The sequence below is a fragment of the Grammomys surdaster genome, unplaced genomic scaffold (genome assembly GCF_004785775.1).
Source record: "Grammomys surdaster isolate TR1022 unplaced genomic scaffold, NIH_TR_1.0 139, whole genome shotgun sequence".
NCBI lineage: Eukaryota > Metazoa > Chordata > Mammalia > Rodentia > Muridae > Grammomys > Grammomys surdaster.
The window spans coordinates 1,134,823-1,144,237 of NW_021604597.1; the positions used below are offsets into that span (position 1 = coordinate 1,134,823).

The 9,415-nt window shown below is 39.3% G+C and overlaps 1 pseudogene; it reads right to left on the bottom strand.

The window, feature by feature from the left end:
- Positions 1-337: 337 nt before the first annotated feature.
- On the bottom strand, positions 338-3,587 carry LOC114617989 (annotated as a pseudogene).
- Between the last annotated feature and the right edge of the window lie 5,828 nt (positions 3,588-9,415).

Sequence of the window (9,415 nt, forward strand, 5' to 3'; positions counted from 1 at the left end):
CCTCTTCCTCCTCCTCTTCTTCTTCCTCCTCCTCCTCCTTCTCCTCCTCCTTCTTCTTCCCCTTCTGAGTCAAGGTTTCACTAAGTAACCTTAGACTAGCCTTCAACTGTCAAGAGTCTAACCTGGGCCTCCCAATTAGCTGGGATGATAGGCCCTGTGGCCACACCCAGTTCACCTCTGCGGTTAGTCTGTGTCTCATGAAGAAGGCTCCCTCCTGTACTTTTTGTTTTGCTGAGATGACAGCTCAGGGGCTCCTTGATCTCACTCTCTGTAGAGTGATCAGTTCTGACTTGTAAAGAGCCTGTTTGCCTCTACATCCCAGCACCTGCCTGGCCTTTCACTGCCCTGCACAGCTTTCCAACTCCAAAGTGGAGCTTGGGCCCTTGAAACCCCAAGGTTGCCCAGCACTGGGGAGCTGCTGGTGGCCCAATTTTAGGCTCAAGTTCTTTTTCAGTTCTGCTGCCATCTGGGGGGGCTACCACCTGGATAGCATCCTGGATGCTGTGTAGGTCCCACTGGGTTCTCAGAAGGGCATCATCTATCCGGAAGAAGCCATCCTGAGTATGCCGCACTTGCTTGCAGACAGCAGTGGTCTTCAGCTCCAGGCCAATTTCATGCACCAGATTCCTCTGCTGCTGCTGTGCCTCATGCATACACTGCACCTCCAAAAGAAACGTGGAAGGTGCAAAGTGCAGGCAGCAGATGCCAGAAGATGAACACTGGGAACTTGTTCATGGGCTGGATCACATCTTGCAGAGCCATCTCATAGGCCTCCTGGGACCTCAGGTCCAGGTTGGAGTACAGAGGGCTAGTTAGTTTCCTGGGAGCCACAGGGCTGATGCCTGGGAGTCAGGAGTCCTGAGTAGATCGGCAGAGGGCTCTCAGGTAAGTGCTCAGCTGCTAGGAGATTCCATTACCCACCCCCACCCCTAGTCCTATGATGCCCTGTCTTTCTATTGGAGGTGGACTCTACAAGTTCCCTTACCCCACTGTTGCACATTTCATCTAAGGTCCCTACCTTTGAGTCCTGAGTGTCTCTTACCTCCCAGGTCTCTGGTACATTCTAGAGGGTCCCCCTGCCTTCTTCCTCCCAAGGTTACCTGTTTCCATTCATTCTGCTGGCCCTCAGGGCTTCACTCCTATCCCCCCCCAATACCTGACCAAGTTTCCCTTTTCCCCTCCGTGTCCCATCTTCCACCCATGTCCCTCCCTTGCTCTGCACCCCATAATTGCTTTCTTCTCCCTCCCAAGTGGGAGTGAGGCGTCCTCACTTGGGCTCTTCAGCTTGTTAACTTTCTTGAGTTCTGCTCTTTTTTTGGCTAATATCCACTTATTAGTGAGTACATACCATACATGTCCTTTTGGGTCTGAGTTACCTCACTCAGGATGATATTTTCTAATTCCATCCATTTGTCTGCCTTTCAGATATTGAGCTGGGAAGTCACCTCTTCTGGAACACTTCTGTCCCTGATCTCCTTGTCTCCATTCTCTCCCTCACTGATTTGCCATTTCTCCCCATTATCACCTCTCCTAGTATAGTCTACATTTCCCTGATAGAACTTATTTCATTTATAATTAAATAACCTTTTCTATAATTATTAATGGCTGCTTCCATGGCAGACTCTCAATTATATGATTTATAATGTTAATGTTAATATTATGCTGGTAAGTGTTGTGCAGACAGTCATTTCTGAGAACTTCAGTAATAGAATCTTTTAAGGCTAAAACATTAGAAATTAAAACTTCTCTATGTTAACTATAGTTATAGTTGCTGTTTCTATTTCTCTGTTTACTCTAGAAAAGAGAGGCTAAAACATCCAATAACACTAGAAACTAAATTTGAGATGTTTGTAAGTCTGAAATAAGAATTCTGGGACTATCGAAGGAATGGTGCTTTTTCTTCAAAGGGCATGTCAATCACTTACAAGGACAAGATCTCGCATCTCCAGACTCTGCAGTGGAACCTGTAGAGGGAAAGAAACCGTATCCATTTCAATTCAGACATTACCCTCACTGCAGAGAAAGCTCACAAAAGGAGTTCATTAGTGCCACGTGGGATGACAGGTTTCTGATTCCATCATCATAACCCCTAATAAATGAGCTGATGAGTCAAATTCACTGAAATCTCTCTTCGTCTAGAATATATTGTAAAATATGAAAAGTCGAAGTGATGATGCACTTCATGGCCTTTCAGATATAATAAAGCTTAAATCTCTCACTGCAAAACGTAAAGTATGTGAAGTGAGATATCTTTTTAACACAAAATATTTGGCGGGCTAATAACCCATGGCATACTGCTCATCAACATGGACCAAGGAAAAAGACGTTTTAAAGTCAACCTGACTCTATTATCCTCCGTACAGGCACCTTTGCTGCAAAGAGGATGAGGACAAACAAATATGGACATAGGTATCTCCCGTGCCTTACACTAGAAAGCCACTTCAGTCCATTCCTCCATTCAATGGCCACTATGTGTATTGTCTAATCTTTTCTTTGATAGTAATTTAACGTATGCTCAATAAACAGTCATATTCTGCTTCAGATTCTGTCAAAAACTGAATAGTCACCTCTTTAAAACTATATAGCAGGTTTGGTATGTATAACTTTCATACATACATATATACAAAACTAATAGACAATTAAGTTTAAAATGCAGATTTCTGATATAGATCTGATGGTGGGTATTAAGAGACTTTCAAAATAAAATAAAAGTCATGGGAAGATGAATGTCATAAAAGATAATGAGTTTACCTATACTCACACCTATAAATAATTTAAATGGTTGGAACAAGGGGAGTAGAAGAGAATAAATGGCTGGTATTTGGAGCAGTCAGAGAAAATATTGGGAAAATGGAAATACTTCACGTGCCAGAATGAAAACCTGTGAGCAACTTCAGCAGGGATGAGGCAGGCTATCTGCTTATGTTGACAGTTGGTAGAGTGACTCCCTACCACACATAAGGCCCTGGGTTTGGGTTTGATCTCCAGCATGATTTAGACTGGACATGTTGGCATACACCTGCAACCTCAGCAGTAGGGAGGTAGAGGCAGGAAGATCAGAAGTTCAAGGACATCCTCAGCTACAGAGTGAGTCTGAAGACAGCCTGGGTTACATAAGGCCCTGTCTCGAAAAATATCGGAGAATGCCATACTTTTAAGCAGAACGACATAATTAAAATGATGCCACAAAATTTCATAGATTAATGTATAGATTTGCCAATGCTGGGGAAAAAATCGTGATGTCTAAAATGACCATAGCATTGATTAGCTTATACAGACTGAGAATAGATAATAATAATAAAATATCAAAGAATATTTACAAATGTACTATGATCTTAGTAAGGACAGATTATAAAAATAATATTACTTGCATATGTTCATACTTAGAATTGAAAAGACTGACATTTTAGATACAAACATAAAAATCAAACAAAAAAATGGAGGCATTAAGGAGCTCGGTGATTAAGAGTGTTCACTGCTCTTGCAGAGAACCCACAGAACACACATGGTGGCTCACAACTACCTGTACCTCTAGTACCATGAGCTCCAACATGCTCTTCTGACTCCATGGGCTCCTGCATTAACATGCTGAACATAAACACACTCTGGCACACACATATACACTGTGTGTGTGTGTGTGTGTGTGTGTGTGTGTGTGTGTGTGTGTGTGTGTATTTAAACTGGAAGGACCTATCCACTGTCAAGATGTTTGAGGTGAGATGTCCCTAGTATCCAGGCAATCAGTGTCCTTTGTAAAGTTCAGGAGTCATTTCTATTTTATTTCTACCACAGGTGAGAATAGTTTCTATGAAGCTAGAAGTCCTTCCCAATATTGAGTTGAGACTTAGCCTTCTGCTGTTTACATCAAAAAAGTCCATTTCTTCCTTTCTGGGGCAATGGTGAACAAAAATATGTTCAGAACCCTTTCACGTGACTAATCTTCAAAAACTCTGAGAGTTATTGAATCATTTTATTGTTGCTGTTTAATAGTCTACTATTTATAGCACATGAAGCTCATTAACACAATTAATAAATGCCTGTGTTATTAATAAGCATTTTTGAGGCATTACAAATATTCCCCAAGGGTTTACTGATGCTATTTCAGTCTTATGTTTATGTTATGGCTTTGTCTTGTGGGGGTTTAAGGGGAAGAGACAGACAACTTTCTTTCCCTAAGAGCAAAAAATATCAAAACTCTATTCTAAATCAAAATGTCCTGAGTTTAATGAAAACCAGTAACAGAAAGTCTGAAGATCTGTGGCTGGGCTTCTAACTTGAGAGAACAAATTAAAAAGCATCAGATTCAATTTTCTAAAAGATTGTGATTTTCTATTTGTATGTGCTGCAAATTTGGCAGGCTATACAGATTTAGAAAAAAATTATTATTATTTTTCCAATACTTTCAAAAATGTATTTGCGTCTAAACCTTAGGGTGCATTCAGGTAAAAGAAAAAAAATCTATTTACGTATCCATTATCTCTGAGTAGAAGCCGAGTTTGATGAACGCTCCACACAACTAACAAATGTTTGCCTGCCCAGATGGCTTTTGCTCTAGCATTATGCCTCAGAAAATAAATTATTGCTATTATTTATGCTCATCATAAACTATGTCTGCATAACAAGTTTCTCAGAGGAGTTGAAACTAGTTTTTGCTGATTCTACAACACGTCTCATTTGTAAAAGTCAGAAAACTGTACCTTTCTTGTTCCAAGTGAGAAAATGTGTTGGAGAAGCATACAGATGCGTGGAAGCACAAGCGAGTGTTCAGTTTACCCGTGCGTAGAGACACTCATGAATCAACACTCTGGAATATGGAAAGCCATTAAGTGTCAGCTGTGCTTATAAAACAAAATTATTAGAAACTTTAAAACTACCAAGAACTGTATGTACCTGCTACAGAGACCAAGATTGCATGACATAGAAGAAAGATTCCATCCCCAAAGATAAGATCTCAAAATATGAAATAATGTGGGACTCTTACAGGAGAGATTATAATGACTTGCTTAGAAATGGCAGTTGCTAAATTATTGTGTAAGAAACAGAGTTCTGTTTTATTCCCCTACTCTGCAACCAAAGCTAGTTATTTATCCCACCTGTAAAATGCAATAAACCTGCACATGTCCCAGAAGGATAGGTGAGGATTAATCTCCTGGAGGTGTCTGGAGTTTCACAAATGTTGTTGTGGTGATATACAAATTGTGGTCCCTTCATTTTGCTTTTGTAACACGCTCATGGTCCTAACACACTGGAGGATACCTCAGCTGCCCAGGCAGTACATCACCCATGCATTCAACACCCCTCCTCAGTACCTCCAGAGGATTAGCTGAAGACCAAGCTAAAAATACTGCTCAGTGATTGCACATTAAATCACAGGAGGTTGAGATATCCAAGGTCTCGATTTACTTTTGTAATACAAATTAACCTTGTAGGTGCAAAATTACAGTATTATTCTATAATTACAGCTGCGGTCTCTATATTTATGAGATACTACAAAATACCTGACCTTCCCAATGCAGGTTAGCTAATTATTTTGTATCCAGCTAGAACCAGTTCATTAAACTTGAATCTCAATGGTAGTATGGCTAATGCTTCATCTTACCAGATTCCATTGTCACTGGTGGTGGCGAATTAATTAACTTTAGTATTCAAGCATGAATTTAGAATCTAAAAGACCTGACTAAGTGCACCCAAGTGATTATTTGTTGTTTACGGCATCAGATATACAATGTAAAAGTGCTATAAATAACTTGGTGTATATTTGCATGTTGACAATTTACCTCCTTTACTAGACCATATATGCTCATTCAGGGAAGGACAATTTAGGGCTTATTTTTGTACATGTGTTTCTAAACATAGCTCTTAAGGAAATATTTTGTAAATGGGGAACAGATAACATATGTGGCTTGAACAGTTTTAGGTTGTAGTGAAAGATGCAGATTTTCCAGTCAGTTGTATTAGAGGGTAAAGGGCTGTCATATTCTTATTTGTATGCATGTCAATCAATGATAAGCCTAAGTTCTAAAGTCCTGTATAATGAAATCATATTTATTTGCCCTTTAGACTTTCAGTCACTTCTTAAAGATACATCATAATATGTAAGTCTGAGATGTTGTACAATAATTATTTAAAAAATTCAATCTTATCAAAATGCATAGAGTTGAAGTGTGGAGTGCTCCCTAATTACAGAAAGTGCTCCCTAATTACAGAAAGTGGGGGACAGTACAGAAATCATCCTTTCTTATTCTTGAATTTCAAATATACATAATAATAAAAAACACTTCAATGTTCAGATGTAGAAAAAATTACCTAAATCAAAACTGATTGTTGAAACTTATTTTGTAAGTATAAAGCTAAGAAAATGGTTTCTGGCCTTTGCCATAGGCTTCTTGCAGTTTTTCTCAGCCTGAAACTTCATATTTTATATTTCTTTTCTTTATTATATAAAAATGCAAGAACCATTTGCTTGCCACCTTCTCCCCACCCCCTCTGAGTAGAACTCACAGCAAGCCTATGTTATTAATATGAAAGTTTTAATTTAAGAATTTTAATATACATCACAGAAATCCTTTTGATAAAGTAGGAAAATTCAGGGCTCACTTATTAAGACATGGCTATGAAATTAACTTCACTTATTCTGAAAGAATTTCCATCTTAACCATATACATTCCATATTCTTTCATAAGATTGGTGCAGGGCCAATTTGACATTACTCAAGTGTGCTTCAATGCTGGTTTAATTTCCACTAAGAATAGTAGAATAATGTTTCATTTCTGCTAAGAATAGAAAAATATGAGACAGTGGTAGAAATGCAAATGAAATACAAAAGTTGAACTTGGAGAGCTTAAAAGTAAACTTACAGAAAGTAGACTCAGACACACAACCCAAGGCAGAGCTATTAAGAATAGCAATACATACAAACCACAGGTTACTGACTCTACTCACTGAATGTGCAAGTTCCTCACATCAAGAGCCCTAAGAGAAAATGATTTCGTTCTCTGTCAGCAGTGTGCACACATAGGCTTTATGGGCTTCTGTACATCAGAACTGGCTTCAGTTTGTGTTCTCTGGACAGGCAATGGTATAGGTATGTATCTATATTGAAATAGTGGATGTGTAAACACAAGAGGATGGCAAAGATCAGGTTGTAATAGTTGTCCGACATCTCACCATTGATCCTTTGAGTACTCATATATTGAATCCTTGCATTGATTAACTTTATATCATCATGATATAGAAGAAAAGAGTGAGTTGAACTTCCATTGTCTGAGGTTCTAGTTCAGTTTCACTTAGCACCGTTGGGTTGGGCCCATGAACTCTAAATGCCTGTAGGAACATGTGATAGAGGAGGCTCTCTCCTCTCAGGGCAGCCATTTAGCCTAAGAGAAGAAGGTCCCAAATTCTGAATATCCACCTTCAGAACTCTCCTCCAGTGATCTAATATCCTTCCATTAGGCTCTCTCTTAAAGCCCCCACCCCCTCTCAGTAGCACCATTAGAAGAGGAATAAATCTTTATATAAAGAAATACAAGCTTATGGGGGCACTCGTTCAAACCATGGTGTTGCCCTTTGTTTTATATAACTCACTTTACCTCAGAGTAATAAAAATATATTAAATATCAATTGGAAAATTAATAACTATAAGAACTTGGAAGTCTAGTTGAAAGATCAAAGTACAAGATTTTCTATCCTATTGTCCTCCTCAAGACAAAAATATATGTTTCTGTTATTTAATGCACAGTGAATACCACAGTGATTTTGAGTTATTATGATCAGAGAACCTAACCAAGCTATTTAAAAACAGGATATAGGTTTGTTTCCTCATGCAAGTGTAAGTACTTGCGGAGAAATAGTTGTGCTTTTCTCTATGTCTTGGAAGATGTCTTGATGTTCAATATTAATTTACTGACTTTATGACATTGTGGTCCTTGATGAAGCCCCTTCCAGGGCTGGAAAACAATAACAAAATCAAAGACTGAGACCACTGTTAAATATAAAAAGTAAAGAAAATAAAAGAGAGAAAAGGCTATCAAGCAGACAAGATCCAGCAATTTTTGTAACATCTGAAGCATAGCATTTCTCCAAGAAAGAATTTAAAGAAAAACTCTTTCTTTCAGTCATGAAATCAAGCTATTTATTTCTCTAATAGTTTTGTGTGATTTCTATTTATTTTCATTGGTTATATTTTTCATTTTCATGGTTAACAATCTAAAAAAAAAAACAAAAAACAGGCTAATGGAAGAAAGGCTTATTCTGGCTCTCAGTTTGAGAATGTACAGCCTATGGTGCTAGAAAAGGCACAGCATCAAGATCTAAGGTGGCTAGCCACACATCCACAGCTAGATGGCTGAAGGAGAGAAGAAGAGTTGGTTAGAAAGTTTCAAGCCCTCCTAACCCAGTGACCCACTTTCTCCAGCCAGATCCCACCTAACATAGTGTAAGGCCCCCGGAGTGGGGAGACCCCCACTCAAGTCACAGGAGATTTCGGCTACCCAGAATCACGAGAGAGACCGAACTTGCTGCAAACTGAAAAAGGTTTTATTTCCGGATTTCAGGATATCAGCTGACTGAGGCTGAGGCTCTCAAGAAGAGCATTGACCCCAAGGCTCGGGAGCAAGGGGAATTTAAAGGAGAAAACCACAAACTAGGGGGTGAAGGGGGTGAGGGGGAATCATAAGAACATCAGCAGACAGTATCATAAAAACAGTGGAAGGTCTCCAGGCCATTCGGTCATGTGGGAAACACACCCCATGTACTTTTTTTTTTTAAGAATTTAATCTTGTTTAATCATCTATCATGTAGCCAGCCAGTCCTTGGAACAGCCCAGATGACTGGTATTTTCTTTATGGTCAACCAGTTCCTAGAACCCAGAGCCCAAAGCCTATGAACCAGAAGACCTGCATTCTTGGTTCTGCCCTTTTGTAGTCAGCTAAGCTCCTGGAGCACGGATGGCCTGGCTTCAGCCTCTAAATGCCAGGAGTCTCAAAAAAGGTTTATTCTTTTCAATAGCCTTCATGAACCAGCAGCAGACGCTTGGAAACTAGTGTCCAAACACATGAGCCTATGGGGGACACCCCACATTCAAATACTACTGAATCAATATGTGGAGGGACTTTAGGGGTTATTTTTCTAATTAACTCCACCAATAAATGGATACAAGCTTTAGTTATGGCTGCTGTAGAACCATTGAAAGATTGGCAAACACAATCTTGCAGTGACCCATCTCACAGGTGTGTTTTCTATCTTAGGGAAGCTGCCTGGGTGGTTATTCAAGATTTTCTTGTGTGCCTTTATATGTATGAGTGTTTGTCTGCATGTATGTATGTGTACTACTTCTTTGTCTTATACCTGCAGAAGCTATAAGAAATCATGTGATCTGCATGGAACCATAAAGATAATTGTAAGACACTTTACAGGT